Raw genomic sequence first — 14793 nt, forward strand, 5'->3', positions numbered from 1 at the left:
TGAAGGGCCCAATCCATCTTGGAAGACTCAGACCTCCTGGGGACCTCACAGCCCTCCTGGTGACCCCTCCCTCCCGCCTTGCTTGTGACCCTGCTTTCCAAGCACCCCATGACCCTCCCAGAGGAACCCATCTTTCTTTGGGGACCCTATTCCTGTTGGCGACTCAGCCCTCTCTTGGCCCTCACCCTCCTGATGGGGCCCTAGACCACTTGGAGAAGTCACAGTCCTCTTGGGGACATCAGTGCTATTGGGGTCCTAACATCCCTCCGAGAGTACCCAGGCCCCTTTCATGACCATAGAGCTTTCCCAGGCATACCAGAGGCCTGTCAGGAAGGGCTGACACTGGGGATACTCACAGCCTCCCTCTGCCATCTGCATCTGAGATTTCCACCTGCAAGAGAAAGGTGTCCATGGACAGGGGGCTTGGCTGTCTCCACTACTGCCCCCTGCCCACAGATTGCCCCCAGTGGGAACTGGGTCAGGATGCAAAGGCAGGGCTGGCTGTGGGTGCAGAAGTCATCACACCATGGCTGTGACACCCAGGTCCATGCTCACCAGGTCCATGTAGAAGTCCTCCTAGCCCAGAAGCCAGAGGGCAAAGTGGATGCAGTTGTTGGTGCCTGGGTGATAGCTGCCTGTGCTGTTCATTGGTGTCATGATGTTGCTATGGATTTCCTTGAAGTCCATCCCACCTCTTTTCCAGTATATCTGGCATTTCCCCCTGGGCCCTTCCATGGAGTGGAAGCCTTCCTTGCAGATCTGAGCAATGTTCCTCCAGATATCTGTGTCTGGAAAATCAAGAGCCACACGTTGCCCTGGCCCAGCCCTCCCCATGATGCAGACACAAGCTCAGGCACTTACTCTGGAAGTGTGTGACCTCTGCATTCCTAGATGTGATGGTTTGAAACTGTCTTTTTAATTTTTCCTTGCAAAGTTCAGAACAAAGTGAAAGAATGTAAATAAGTCACTATTGGGTGTAAAAAAGCAAAATAATGATTGTTCTAAACACTTCCATTGGATAGATAGAAATGTTTAAGAACTATTACCCAAAACAAAGTGGGCACTCTGCACATTCTGCGTTCGGCAGTGGGGGCAGTTGCTGGGCTGTCTGGCTGCTGTTTCTTCTTCTTCTCTTCTGGCTGAAGATAACACGTACTGACCTTGGCAGCTAAGTTAACAGCTTTCTGATTAACAAACTCTGCTTCTCTGTCCAGGGGGGTCTGAGGGGGAAGCTCTTGGGAGTGGGAGGCCCCTTTGGGAGGGTCCCCTTGGGGGGAAGCAAAGGGAGATCGGTTGTGATTTTCTGTTGATTGTATATATTTGTAAGTGTTGTGAATTTTGTATCTTTGTACATATTCATTGCATTTCATCATAGATTTTAGACTCTGCTTGTAAATACAGCCTTCATTTGCTTCCAGACTGAGCTAGCCTGGTTATTGTTGGTGGGGGGGGAATTTCAGCTCACACCGACACACTTTTTATTTTTTGGCGCCCAACGTGGGGCTTGATTGCTTGTATGATTTATTCCTGCTCAGATTAGGAAGCAAAATGAAGCTGTTTTGGATTTTGAGTAATTTTATTTCCTCTGTTATCAGTGTAATTGTCTACGGATGGGCTGTTTCCTGCATGATAGACAAGATTGTGAGATATGTGGCATATAAGTTGTTTCTTTGGGTTAAGAACAAGTTACTGAATGCTGTTGAATTCTGTTGTGGTCTTATTGGGCTAAGAAGATATGGTAACCCAACTGTGAATCTGCTAGCAGACACATTTGAGTTTGTTACTCCTCTTACAACTACAGAGGGTCTTTGGAACCAGTGGTACCCTAGATATCTTGTGCTAGCCTTAATTTTGTTGTTTCTTGGAATAATCATATGGCTGCTGATAGCACTGTGTCAAGAAAGACGTAAGGCTACTCGCTCTTCCGACCTGCGTAGATGTAAGAGGAAACATAGAAAAGTTCTGAGAGGTTCGGAATTGGTTTCTGATTCTTATTACGGTGACCAGGAAATCACAGTTCAGGTTTGTGAGAAAGCTGCCGATAGTTTGACTCAGAGCCAGCAGCAGTAGCTGCGGGACCTTTGCCAGAATCTGAGATAACAGACTCGGGTACACAGACAGACATAGTTACACAGACAGACTCGGCAACACAGACAGACTCGATTACACAGGCAGAGAGGGGTACACGGGCAGACAGGGGTACACAAACAGACACAGCTGTGCAGAGAGAAATGGATGCGCAGACAGACATAGTTACACAGAAAGAAATGGTCACGCAGACAGACATAGCTGTGCAGGCAGACGCCATTAACGAGGCACAGTCTCCTCCTCCTCCCTCTGCTGCCCAGATGGACGCAGCAGTGGCTGCAGGATCTCAAAGCACACCTCCTGCCAACCCTGCACAGACTCCCTCTGCTCCTGCTAACCCTGCACAAAATTCCTCTACTCCTTCCAACTCTGCTGTGAATGTGAAAGCCAATCCAGTGAATTTGGTGGCCACTGTAAGCAGAAAGTGTAAAGGAGCTGCAGGAGGAGATGCAGATGCTGCAGGAGATGGTGCAGATGGAGATGAGGGTCCTTCTACTCAGGGTCCCTCTGTTAAGAAAGATCCTTCTGGTGAGGTTAGCCTTAAAACTCTGGCAGACCTCTTGAGACCCCACATGGATGATGGAGATGTAGACCCTGCTAAATTAGCAACTGCTGGTAGTGCCTCTGAACTCAAGGAAATTCAACGGAGGATTAAAATAGGATTATGGGGACAGCGACCTCAGGATGATGATGATGATGATGATGAGGATGACATACAGTCAGCTAATGCACCCAGAGAGGAAATTAGACATGTGAGGAAGGATTACATCAGAGGAGATAATGAGCCAGTCCTGTCTTGGCTAGCCAGGTGTTTTGATATGGGAGCCCCAGCATTGGTGGTAGGCGACAAGTCGGCCTCTCAGTTGGGGATGCTCTCAAAGGATACAGGCATAGACAGGCACCTAGGCAAGTGCATTGGTAAAGCTTCTCTGTGGGCACGCCTCCTACTGGCAGTCTCGCTGAGGTACCCCAGCAGAGATGATTTACCATGGAACCCTAAGCCTTGGACCACAATAGCTGAGGGAATCAAGCATCTGAGAGAATTTGCTGTGAGAGAAATAATGTATGGAGATCATAAGACTCTGAATCCTGATGAAATTCCTGTTGGAACAGGCCTTGCCAAAAAGCTCATTAAGCTTGCTCCTCCTAATTATGCTACTATTCTGGCAAGCAGGATTGTGGCAAGAAATTATGGTGGAGTGCCTCCCACTGTTGGCCATTTCACTGACCAAATGAGGCAATTGGAGGATAGTCTCACACGTACTTCTTTGGTTTCAGCCATTGAAACTTTGTCTGGAGAAATAAAGAATTGCATGAAAGAGCTGAAGGAGGAACTTAAAACCTCCATATCCAACTTGATGAAGGGGGATGATTCTGATTCCTCTTCCTCCAGATGGATACAAGTTTCAGCTGTTAGGAACAGACGTGCTCCAAGAAGGCCATTCCAGAATAGGTCAAACCAAAACAGACAGCAGAGGCAATCACGTGGCAGTATCTGGATAACTCTGCGTGATCAGTTTGGTGAGAACATGAACAGATGGGATGGTCAACCAACTTCTGATCTTTTCAAGAGGTTACAGGAGCTGCAGAGTGGCAGATCCTGAGGTAGCAATACCAGGAGGGTAGCTGTCACTTCCTCAGTTTCCCAGAACAACTCTGATAGCTCCAACAGTGATCCTAATTCTGGTGCTGGACGTTGTGCCAGCTGTACATGTGGAGGTAATCCCCACCATTAGGGGTGCCCTGCCTTCCGCCAGGGGGAGGTAAGGGATAATGGAGATAACAGAATCTATTGGGATGTGTACATCCAGTGGCCTGGCACTTCAAAATTTCAGAAGTACAGGGCCTTGGTTGACACAGGAGCTCAGTGCACCATCATACCATCAAATTATCAAGGGGGAGAATCTATAACTATTCAGGGAGTCACTGGTGGATCTCAAGAGTTGTTTAAGATAGAGGTTGACATAAGTTTAACTGGGAAAGTGTGGAAGAAACATACTGTTGTAACGGGTCCTAATGCACCTTGTATTTTGGGAATTGATTTTCTGAGAGAAGGGCGTTTTAAAGACCCTAAGGGTTACAAATGGGCTTTTGGAATAGCAACTGTAGAAATTGATGGAGGAAAATTGAAGTTGTCTATTAGACCTGAGCTTTCAGATGAATCTGCAGTTGTGGGACAACATGAGATAGAGGATGTAAAGCTGCCGGTTGCTTCTCAAACTGTGCATCACAGACAATACAGAACCAACCGTGACTCTTTGGTGCCCATTCAAAACTTGATTCGTCAGTTGGAGAGTCAGAAGGTCATCAGCAAAACTCATTCACCTTTCAACAGTCCAATCTGGCCTCTGCAAAAGCAGAATGGAGAGTGGCGTCTGACAGTTGATTTCTGTGCCTTGAATGAAGTAACTCCACCCATGAGTGCAGCTGTACCAGACATGATGGAACTCCAATATGAGCTGGAATCCAAGCAGGCCAAATGGTATGCTACCATAGACATTGCTAATGCTTTCTTCTCTATTCCCATAGCAGAGGAATGCAGGCCTCAGTTTGCTTTCACCTGGAGAGGCATTCAGTACACATTCAATCGTTTGCCCCAGGGGTGGATTCACAGTTCAACCATCTGCCATGCAGTGATCCATGATGCTTTGGAGAAAGGTGGAGCTCCAGAACACATTCAGTTCATCGATGACATCATCGTCTGGGGTGAGACTGCTGAAGAAGTCTTCGAGAAAGGTAACAAAATCATTGACATTCTCTTGCAAGCTGGTTTCGCTATCAAGCGAGACAAGGTGAAAGGACCTGCCAGAGAAATCCAGTTTCTGGGAGTGCGGTGGCAAGATGGTCGCCGTCACATCCCAATGGATGTGATAAACAGAGTCTCCACCATGGCAAATCCCATCAACAAGAAAGAAACTCTGCGTTTCTTAGGCATAGTGGGATTTTGGAGACTGCACATTCCTGGATACAGTCAGATTGTGAAACCTCTCTATGATGTGACTCGAAAGAGAAACAGTTTCCAATGGGGTCCTGAGCAACAAGCAGCCTTTGACCAGATCAAGCGAGAGGTAGTCCAAGCGAGGGGTCTGGGACCTGTCCGAACTGGTCCAGACATTAAGAACATTCTGTACACGGCCGCGAGTGACAATGGTCCAACCTGGTTCTTATGGCAAAGAGCTCCAGGGGAGACACGAGGACGTCCTCTTGGTTTCTGGGGTCGTGGCTGCAGAGGCTCAGAGGCAAACTACACTCCAACAGAGAAAGAGATTTTAGCTGCTTATGAAGGAGTGAAAGCTGCTTCTGAAGTGATTGGAACTGAGTCACAACTTCTTCTAGCTCCTAGATTGCCAGTTCTGAATTGGATGTTCAAAGGCAAAGGTTCTTCACCACATCATGCAACAGATGCTACCTGGTCTAAGTGGATAGCTCTGATAACACAGAAAGGGAATGTTAACACAGAAATGGGAAATCTCGAAAGGCCTGGTTTGGTGGAGGTGATCACAAACTGGCCAGAAGGCACAAGCTGTGCAAAACCTCCAGAGGAGAGAGTAACTCGTGCTGAGGAAGCTCCTCCTTACAGTGATCTGTCTGATGATGAAAAGAGATATGCTTTGTTCACAGACGGTTCCTGTCGTCTGGTTGGGAACAAGTGAAGGTGGAAGTCTGCAGTGTGGAGCCCAACGCGCAGAGTTGCAGAAGCGAGAGATGGAGAAGGAGAATCCAGTCAATTCGCAGAGGTAAAAGCTGTCCAGCTAGCTCTTAACGTAGCTGAACGTGAGAGATGGCCAAAGCTTTATCTCCACACCGACTCGTGGATGGTAGCCAATGCCTTGTGGGGTTGGCTGAAAGACTGGGAAATGAATGGCTGGCAGAGCAAAGGAAAGCCAATCTGGGCTGCAGATCTGTGGCAAGACATTGCTGCTCGCATCGACAGAATCCCAGTGAAAGTGAGACACATCGATGCTCACATTCCTAAGAGCAAAGCTACAGAGGAACAACAACACAACCATCAGGCAGATCTAGCTGCAAGAGTTTCCCAGGTGGACACAAACTCTGATCCTGATCCTGATCTTGACTGGAAACACCGAGGTGAGCTGTTCTTAGGTCGGTGGGCCCATGACTCGTCAGGACATCAAGGCAGAGATGCAACCTACCGATGGGCTCGTGACAGATCCATTGACATTTCCATGGATGCTATCACACAAGTCATCCATGACTGTGACATTTGTGCTGCTATTAAGCAGGCAAAGCGGATCAAGCCCTTGTGGTACGGTGACCGATGGTCCAAGTACAAGTATGGTGAAGCCTAGCAGATTGACTCCATCACTCTACCTCGCTCTCGATCTAGTAAGCAATATGTGCTGACTATGGTAGAGGCGAGCACTGGATGGCTGGAAACTTATCCAGTTCCTCATGCAACTGCATGTAACACTGTTCTTGGTCTGGAAAGACAAATCCTGTGGAGACACGGAACTCCAGAGAGGATTGAGTCAGACAACGGAACTCATTTCAAGAACAATCTTGTAAAAAACTGGGCCAAAGAGCACAGCATCGAGTGGATATTCCACATTCCCTACTGTGCACCAGCTGCAGGGAAGATCGAACGCTACAACGGTTTGCTGAAAACCACTCTCAAAGCCATGGGGGGTGGATCTTTGAAAAACTGGGAGAAACATTTAGCACAAGCAACCTGGTTAGTGAATAGTAGAGGTTCAGTGAATTGGGCTGGACCTGCCCAATCAGATTTGTTGCGAAAGGAGGAAGGTGATAGAGTTCCTGCTATCAGAGAAAAGAATCTGTTAGGCAAAACTGTTTGTGTATTTTCTCCTTCAGGAGAGGCCAAACCTCTCCGAGGGGTGGTTTCTGCTGAAGGTCCTGGTCACACCTATTGGGTGATGCAAGAAAATGGTGAAATTCAGTGTATTCCACAAAGAAATCTAACTTTGGCTGAGAGAGGTTAAATTCAGAGTGTTGCACAGATACAGCATCGCGCCCAAGAGGAGAGTTCATGAGATCTACGGTGCACGAACCCTGAGAGCCCTGAGTCACCTGAGAGTCCCTGTTCCTTTCTTCGCTCCATCTGCGAGGAAACAAGCTGTTTGCTGTTTTTCCTGTGATTTGACTCTTTTGAATCATCTACATCTGAGATAGCCGGAATGGACTATGGTCTTTATTCACTCATTGTTGTAGATAGATTAGACAAATGGTAGTAGCGGCCAATGGAATTGTTTAGAAGGGGTGGACTGTGATGGTTTGAAACTGTCTTTTTAATTTTTCCTTGCAAAGTTCAGAACAGAGAAAGTGAAAGAATGTAAATAAGTCACTACTGGGTGTAAGGAAGCAAAATAATGATTGTTCTAAACACTTCCATTGGATAGATAGAAATGTTTAAGAACTATTACCCAAAACAAAGTGGGCACTCTGCACATTCTGAGTTCGGCAGCGGGGGCAGTTGCTGGGCTGTCTGGTTGCTGTTTCTTCTTCTTCTCTTCTGGCTGAAGATAACACGTACTGACCTTGGCAGCTAAGTTAACAGCTTTCTGATTAACAAACTCTGCTTCTCTGTCCAGGGGGGTCTGAGGGGGAAGCTCCTGGGAGTGGGAGGCCCCTTTGGGAGGGTCCCCTTGGGGGGAAGCAAAGGGAGATCGGTTGTGATTTTCTGTTGATTGTATATATTTGTAAGTGTTGTGAATTTTGTATCTTTGTACATATTCATTGCATTTCATCATAGATTTTAGACTCTGCTTGTAAATACAGCCTTCATTTGCTTCCAGACTGAGCTAGCCTGGTTATTGTCGGTGGGGGGGAATTTCAGCTCACACTGACACACTCGAGTATCACAGAATTTTAGGGATTGGAAGTGACCTTGAAAGCTCATCCAGTCGAAGCTCCCCTACCAGAGCAGGGTCACCTAGAGCAGATCAGACAGGAACACATCCACAGAGGTTTTGAATATCTCCAGAGGGGGAGACTCCACAATGCCCCTGGGCAGACTGTTCCAGTGTTCCATCACCCTCACAGTGAAAAATTTTCCTCATGTTTTCATGGAACTTCCTATGCCTCCACTTCCACCTATTGTCCCTTGTGCTGTCATTGGGCGTCACCGAGCAGAGCCTGGCTCCAGCCTCTTGGCACTCACCCTTGTACATATTTGTAAACATGAATGAGGTCACCCCTCAGGCTCCTCTTCTCTAAGCTCAACAGCCCCTGCTCCCTTAGTCTCTCCTTGTAAGGAAGATGTTCCACTCCCTTACTCATTTTTGTGGCTCTGTGCTGGACTCTTTCAAGCAGTTCCCTGAGGACCTTCTTGGACTGAGGGGCCCAGAACTGGACTCAATATTTCAGATGCGGCTCTGGCCTGAAAGTGGGGACCAGTCCTGAAATAGTCCCTATTGCTGTCACTAGGGCAAAAGAGAGGCAGTGGAAAAGACAATTAAGTGATTCTGGTGAAGAGGAGGATGGAGATACAGAGGCAGATGGAGGGGCTGGTGCCCGATGACCCCTTCAGGCTACACAGCAGCCAACAGGGGGTGCAGGCACACAACTGCCTGCAGAGGGTGTTGGTACCTGGTCGAGACAGGGATTAGTTGTGCTGTCGCCATCAGCTGGTTGCTGCTGATGCACAACTGCCGATGGGTGGCGCTATTGCACAGCTGTCTTCTCCAGCTCCACGGCACGAAGCAGCTCCTGTCCAACCAGTGGCAGCTCCTGCCCAGAGAGTGGTGGCTCCTGCCCAACCCCTGGCAGTGTTTGCCATGATTACACTCATAAAGATGTCAAGTTACTGATGACTTGGCTTGTGAGAGCATGGGCTTGTGGGGCGAACAGTCTCCTTGTCTTGGATGAGGAAGCTCCGCAGTTAGGGTCAATGGCAAAAGATGGAGGTAGTGATAAGGCCATAGGAAGACTTTCATAGTCTAATGTGGCCATGCATAGGCCAGATGGAGAATGGAGACTCACAGTGGACTTTCATGGTTTGAATGAAGTGATTCCTTCAATCAATGCAGCTGTTCCAGACATACTGGAGCTTCAATATGAACTGGAATCTAAAGATGCCAATTGCTATGCCATTATAGACACTGCTAATGCCTTCATCTTTATTCCCTTAGCAGAGGAATGTAATCCTCAGTTTGCTTTCACTGGGAGGGGCGTCCAGTATACATGGAACCAATTGCCCCAGGGGTGGAAATGCAGTCCAATGATCTGTCATGGACTGATCCAAAATGCATTGGAGAAAGGTGGGGCCCCAGAGCATTTGCAATACATTGATGACATCATTGTCTGGGGTAACACAGTGGAGGAAGGCTTCGACCAAGGTAACAAGATAATTGACATTCTGTTGAAGGCAGGGTTTGCTATATAGCGAAAAGCTATAAAGGAAAAAGTCCCAGGCAGAGAAATCCCATTTGGGGAGTTCAGTGCCCGATGGCATTCGTCACATCCCTCTGGATGTTGTGAACAAGATATCCACAATGTTGCAACCCACAAATAAGAAGGAGACACAATCCTTCTTGGGGGCAGTTGGACTCTGGAGGTTGTACATCCCTAGTTATAGTCAGGTTGTGAAATCTCTTAATGAAATAACCCGAGAGAGAAACTGGATTGAGTGGGGACCTGAGCAGCAAGCAGCCTTTGATCAGCTAAAACAGGAAGTAGTCCATGCTCTAGCTTTGGGTCCTGTTTGAAGCAGACCAGTGATCAAAAATATCCTGTATACAGCTGCTGGTGTGAACAGTCCAAAAGTGGAGTCCATGGCAGAAGGCTCTGGGGGGACTGAAGGTCTCCCACTTGGTTGCTAGAGTCGAGGATACAGAGGTGCCAAAGCAAATTACACCCCAGCAGAGAAAGAGATATTAACTGCTTTTGAAGGAGTTCGAGCTGCATCTGAAGTGGTTGGGACTGAGTCACAACTCCTTTTAGCTCCAAGACTACCAGTTCTGACCTGGATATGTAAAGGGAAAGGCTCAACTCCACAGATGCCACATGGTCTGAATGGATAGCACTGATAACCCAGCGAGCTCGAATGGGAAGTCTTGACCGACCTGGTATCATGGAAGTAATCACAAATTGGCCAGAAGGCATAGACTTTGGCAAAGCACCAGAGGAGAGAGTCACTCATGCTGAGGAAGCTCCTCCATCGAAGAATCTTTCTGATACTGAAAAGAGCTATGCTTTGTTCACCGAGGGTTCTTGTTGCCTTGTAGGAAAGAAGCGGAAATGGAAGGCTGCTGTTTGGAGCCCTGCGCAAAGAGTTGCCAAAGCAAGAGCTGGAGAAGGGGATTGTAGTCAATATGCAGAGGTAAAAGCCATACAGCTAGCCCTGAAGGTAGCTGAATGAGGGGGGTGACCAGTGCTTTACCTCTACACTGATTCCTGGATAGTAGCCAATGCCTTAAGGGGATGGCTGAAAGACTGGAAAAGGAATGGATGGCAGAGAAGAGGAAAACCTGTTTGGGCTGGGGACCTGTGGCAAGGTATTTCCGCTCATGTGGAGGAAATACCAGTGAAAGCAGAACCCATTGGTGCACAGGTGCCAAAGAGTAAAGGTACTGAGGAACATCAAGACAAGTACCAAGCCAATTTAGCTGTGAAGGTTTCTTGAGTGGATGCAGACTGTGACCTGGACATGGACTGGAAATGCCGAGGTGAATTGTTCTTAGCTCAGTAGGCCCCTGATTCCTCAGGTCATCAGGGAAGATATGTAACATACCAATGGGCACATGACAGATCAGGTGATACACCCATGGACATTATAGCTCAAGTTATTCCTGATTGTGTCATTTCTGCTTCTATAAAGCAGGCTAGACAAAGGAAACCTTTGTGGTGTGGTGACTGCTGGACTAAGTATAAATATGGCCAAGCATGGCAGATCGACCACATCACCTTGGACTCGGACCAGTAAGCAATTTGTGCTTCCAACGGTAGAGGCAAGTACGGGATGGTTGGAAAGCTCCCTCATTCCACATGCTACTGCTCATAACAGCCTTTTGGGCCTAGAGAGACAGATTCTTTGGAGACATGGTACCCCAGAGAGATTTGAATCGGACAAGGAAACTCATTTCAAGAACAATTCCGTAAGCAACTGGGCCAAAGAGCATGGCATCGAGAGGATATTTCACATTCCCTACTGTGCACCTGCATGGGGAAAAAATGAATGTTACAATGGTTTGCTGAAGACCACCTTGAAAGCTATGGGGGGTAGAATGTTCAAGAACTGGGACAAACATTTAGCAGGGGCCACTTGGTTGATGTGAATAGTAGAGGATTGGTGAATCAAGCAGGTCAGGCTCAGTCTGACTTATTGCCATCCTCCAGTTGTCATCCTCCTGGACTTGTATGAAGTGTTTGACATTGTCCCACATGGCATCCTGGTCACCAAGTTGGAAAGGTTTGGACGTGAGAATAAGGAATTGGCTGGAGGGCTGCACTGAGAGAGTTGTGGTCAAAGGCTCCATGTTCAAATGGAGAACAGTGCCAAGTGGTGTCCCTCAGGGGTTGGTACTGAGGGATACGTGCTGTACAACAGTGTCATTGAGGCACCTTCAGGAGGTCTGGACATGATGTAAAGCTGTGTGGTGTGGCTGAGACATTGCAGGGAAGGGATCCATCCAGAGTGCCATTGACAGGCTGGACAGGTAGGCCCAAGGCAAACTCATGAAGTTCAACAAGGCCAAGGATAAGGTCCTGCAGCTAGGTCAGGGTAGTCCGAAGCACAAATCAAAGCTGGGTCAGGAGTAGCTGTAGAGCAGTGTGGAGGAGAAGGCTGTGGGGGTATCAGTTGGAGACAAAGTCCCCAGGAGCCAGCAGTGGTCAATAGCAGCCCAGCAGGCAGCTGTGTGCTGAGCTGCATCCAGAGGAGGGAGAGCAGCAGCACAGAGAGGGGATTCTGCCCCTCTGCTGAGACCCCACCTGCACCACTGCCTCCAGTTCTGGTGTGCCCTTCACAAGAAGGACTTGGAGCTGCTGGAGAGGGTCCAGAGTAGGTCATGAAGATGATTAGAGGGCTGGAGAACCACTCTTATGGAAGAGAGTTGGGGCTGTTCAGACTGGAGAAGAGAAATCTGTGGGGAGAACTTAGATCAGCCTTCCAGCACCTGAAGGCACAACAGTAAAGTTGGAGGGGGGCTTTTGCCAAGGGTTGGGAGTGACAGGATGAGGGACAATGGCTTTGAGCTGGAAGAGGGGAGATTGAGACTGGAGAGGAGAAGAAATTCTTTCCAGTGAGTGTGGTGAGACACTGGAAGAGGTTGTCCAGGGAGGTCGTGGATGCTCCCTCCTTGGAGGTGTTGAAGGCCAGGCTGGATGAGGTCTTGAGCAAGCTGGGCTGGTTTGAGGTGTCCCTGCCCATGGCAGGGCTTTAGGAAGTAGATGATATTGAAGGTCCCTTCCAAGCCAACCCATTCTGTGATTCTCTCCTCTGTCTTGCATGCCAATGAAGTGTTGCCCAAGAGGCTGTGCAGTCAATGTGCATAATGTGGCAGAAGTTCCACCCCCTTGCTTGCCAGCTTGTCCTCAGACACCAGAGTGTGAAGAGTGGGGATCAAAGGTGTCCAGTCCTGATGGAGACCTGTGACTAGTGGAGTACCCCAGGGATCAGTTCTGGGTCCAGTCCTGTTCCACATCTTCACCATTGACACTGATGAGGGGACAGCCAGGCAGAGGCTGCTGAGCAAGTTTGCTGCTGATACCAAACTGGGAGGCTTGGCTGAGACCCCTGAAGGCTGTGAGGCCATTCAGAGACTGAGACAGACTGAGAGCTGGGCAGAGAGGAACCAAATGAGGGTCAACAAGGATGAGTGCAGAGCCCTGCACTGGGGAAGGATCAATGAACCGCAGCTGTACAGGTTGGGAGGGGATCTGCTGGAGAGCAGCCTTATGGAGAAGGACCTGGGAGTGCTGGTGGATAATAAGTTCTGCACGGGACAGCAATGTGTCCTTGTGGCCAAGAAGGTCAATGGGGTCCTGGGGTGCATTCAGAAGAGTGTGGCCAGCAGATGGAGGAAGGTTCTCCTCCCCCTCTACACTGCCCTGGTGAGTTCCCACCTGGAATATTGCATCCATTTCTGGGCTCCCCAGTTCAAGAGGGACAGGGATCTGCTGGAGAGAGTCCAAGGGAGGGCTACAAGACTGCTGAAAGGACTGGAGCAGTGCCTGGTGAGGAGAGGCTGAGAGCCCTGGGGCTGTTTAGTCTGGTGAGGAGAAAACTGAGAAGGGATCTGATCAATGTCTATCAATATCTGAGGGCTGGGGGTCAAGAAGGGCTCTGCTCAATTGCAATCTTTACTGTGAACAATCACTGGGGGAATTATGGTAGTTCCAAAGTGAAGGCATTCTGCCCTGCTGCACCAGCAAGGAATGTTAATTGCATGCTGGGGGTCAAAAGGCCAAATCCCCACACTCACTAACACAGTTGCAGGTGGGTCAACCTGTATTAGTGAAGTTACCAAGCCTGGCTTCTATATGCCATGGCCAGTTTTGTTTCCCCACAGAATGACACTGTTCCAGCAGACAGCCTACACTGAAAAAGAATTTCCCTATAAAGACCAGAAGTCAATCACCACTCAGGGGGTGGAAAGTGAAACACTGAGAGTAACAATGCTGGGTCCAGAACAGATGCTACCCTACACTGCTTTTGCAGGACACTCTGGTTAGCATATAGTTACACAGTTTTCAGGGTTATATGAATAATGTTCTTGCAATGTTCATATAAGTTAGGATAACCTATTTGAAGCAAATTCACTTATGGAGCAATATTTCCCACATACGCTTGCCCATAAACAGGGGGTGGAAGGTGGTGAAGGTCCAAGCTTATGTCCCAAATATTGCCAGGACATGTCCCTACATGTTCAGCTTGAACCCCTTTTTCCCCCTCCCTTCGGGAGGGGTGGGAGGGAAGTCTTGGCACCACCAAGTCCAGGTAAACAACCTCCCTGGAACCGCTGTGGTAAACAAAGCTCAGGGGACATGCTTGTGCTTGCTTTGTTCAAGGCGTATGCTTATACTACATCTGGCAAAACATCACTCCATCGGTTAATTATTCTGTTTACAAAGGATGCTCTTTGGACCAGTATTCATGTGGCAAATGTTAAATAGGGGTTGTTTTGCTAAACAAGTGCTCTGTGCTTGTGCCTGTTCCTGTCTGCGTGGCTGTATTTGCCTCACACACTGCGTTGCCGAAGGGTCCATTGGGACTTGAACCGGCGTTTCCAAGCACTACACTGTGGACCTCCACTGTTGCCCGACCGACTGCTGAGTGAGGGAATTGATCCCTGAGCGAGGGAACCATGGTAACCCATGTGCACAGCCCGTCCTGGACCACTACAGTTCCCTGGAGTGGGGACATCGCTTTGGCTCGACTGGCAGCTCCCCGGTCAAACCCCGCGGATCACGGAAGAATTCGCCCCAGCCTCACAGAGAAGCCTCTTTGCCATGCCCTGTGATCCCAGTGACAAGGCTTTTCCCCCAGAGCGGGAAGCTCTTCTTATGCAACGTGCTCCGTGAACTGAGCTGCAAAAGCCTCCGAGGCTCCCCAGAGAACTCCAGGACTTTTCGTTCTTGGAGAAGCAGCAACCACGCGGCACAGCGCCACACGGTCGGCGCCATTTCCGATTTATTACAGCACATCCGTGCCACAACTCCTGGAATATAGACACAGTGTCAAGGGAAGACCTCGCAAAGTTCTTAGGTCGTGAGTAAGCCAAATAT

This window comes from Indicator indicator, chromosome 16, assembly GCF_027791375.1.
Source record: "Indicator indicator isolate 239-I01 chromosome 16, UM_Iind_1.1, whole genome shotgun sequence".
Lineage (NCBI taxonomy): Eukaryota > Metazoa > Chordata > Aves > Piciformes > Indicatoridae > Indicator > Indicator indicator.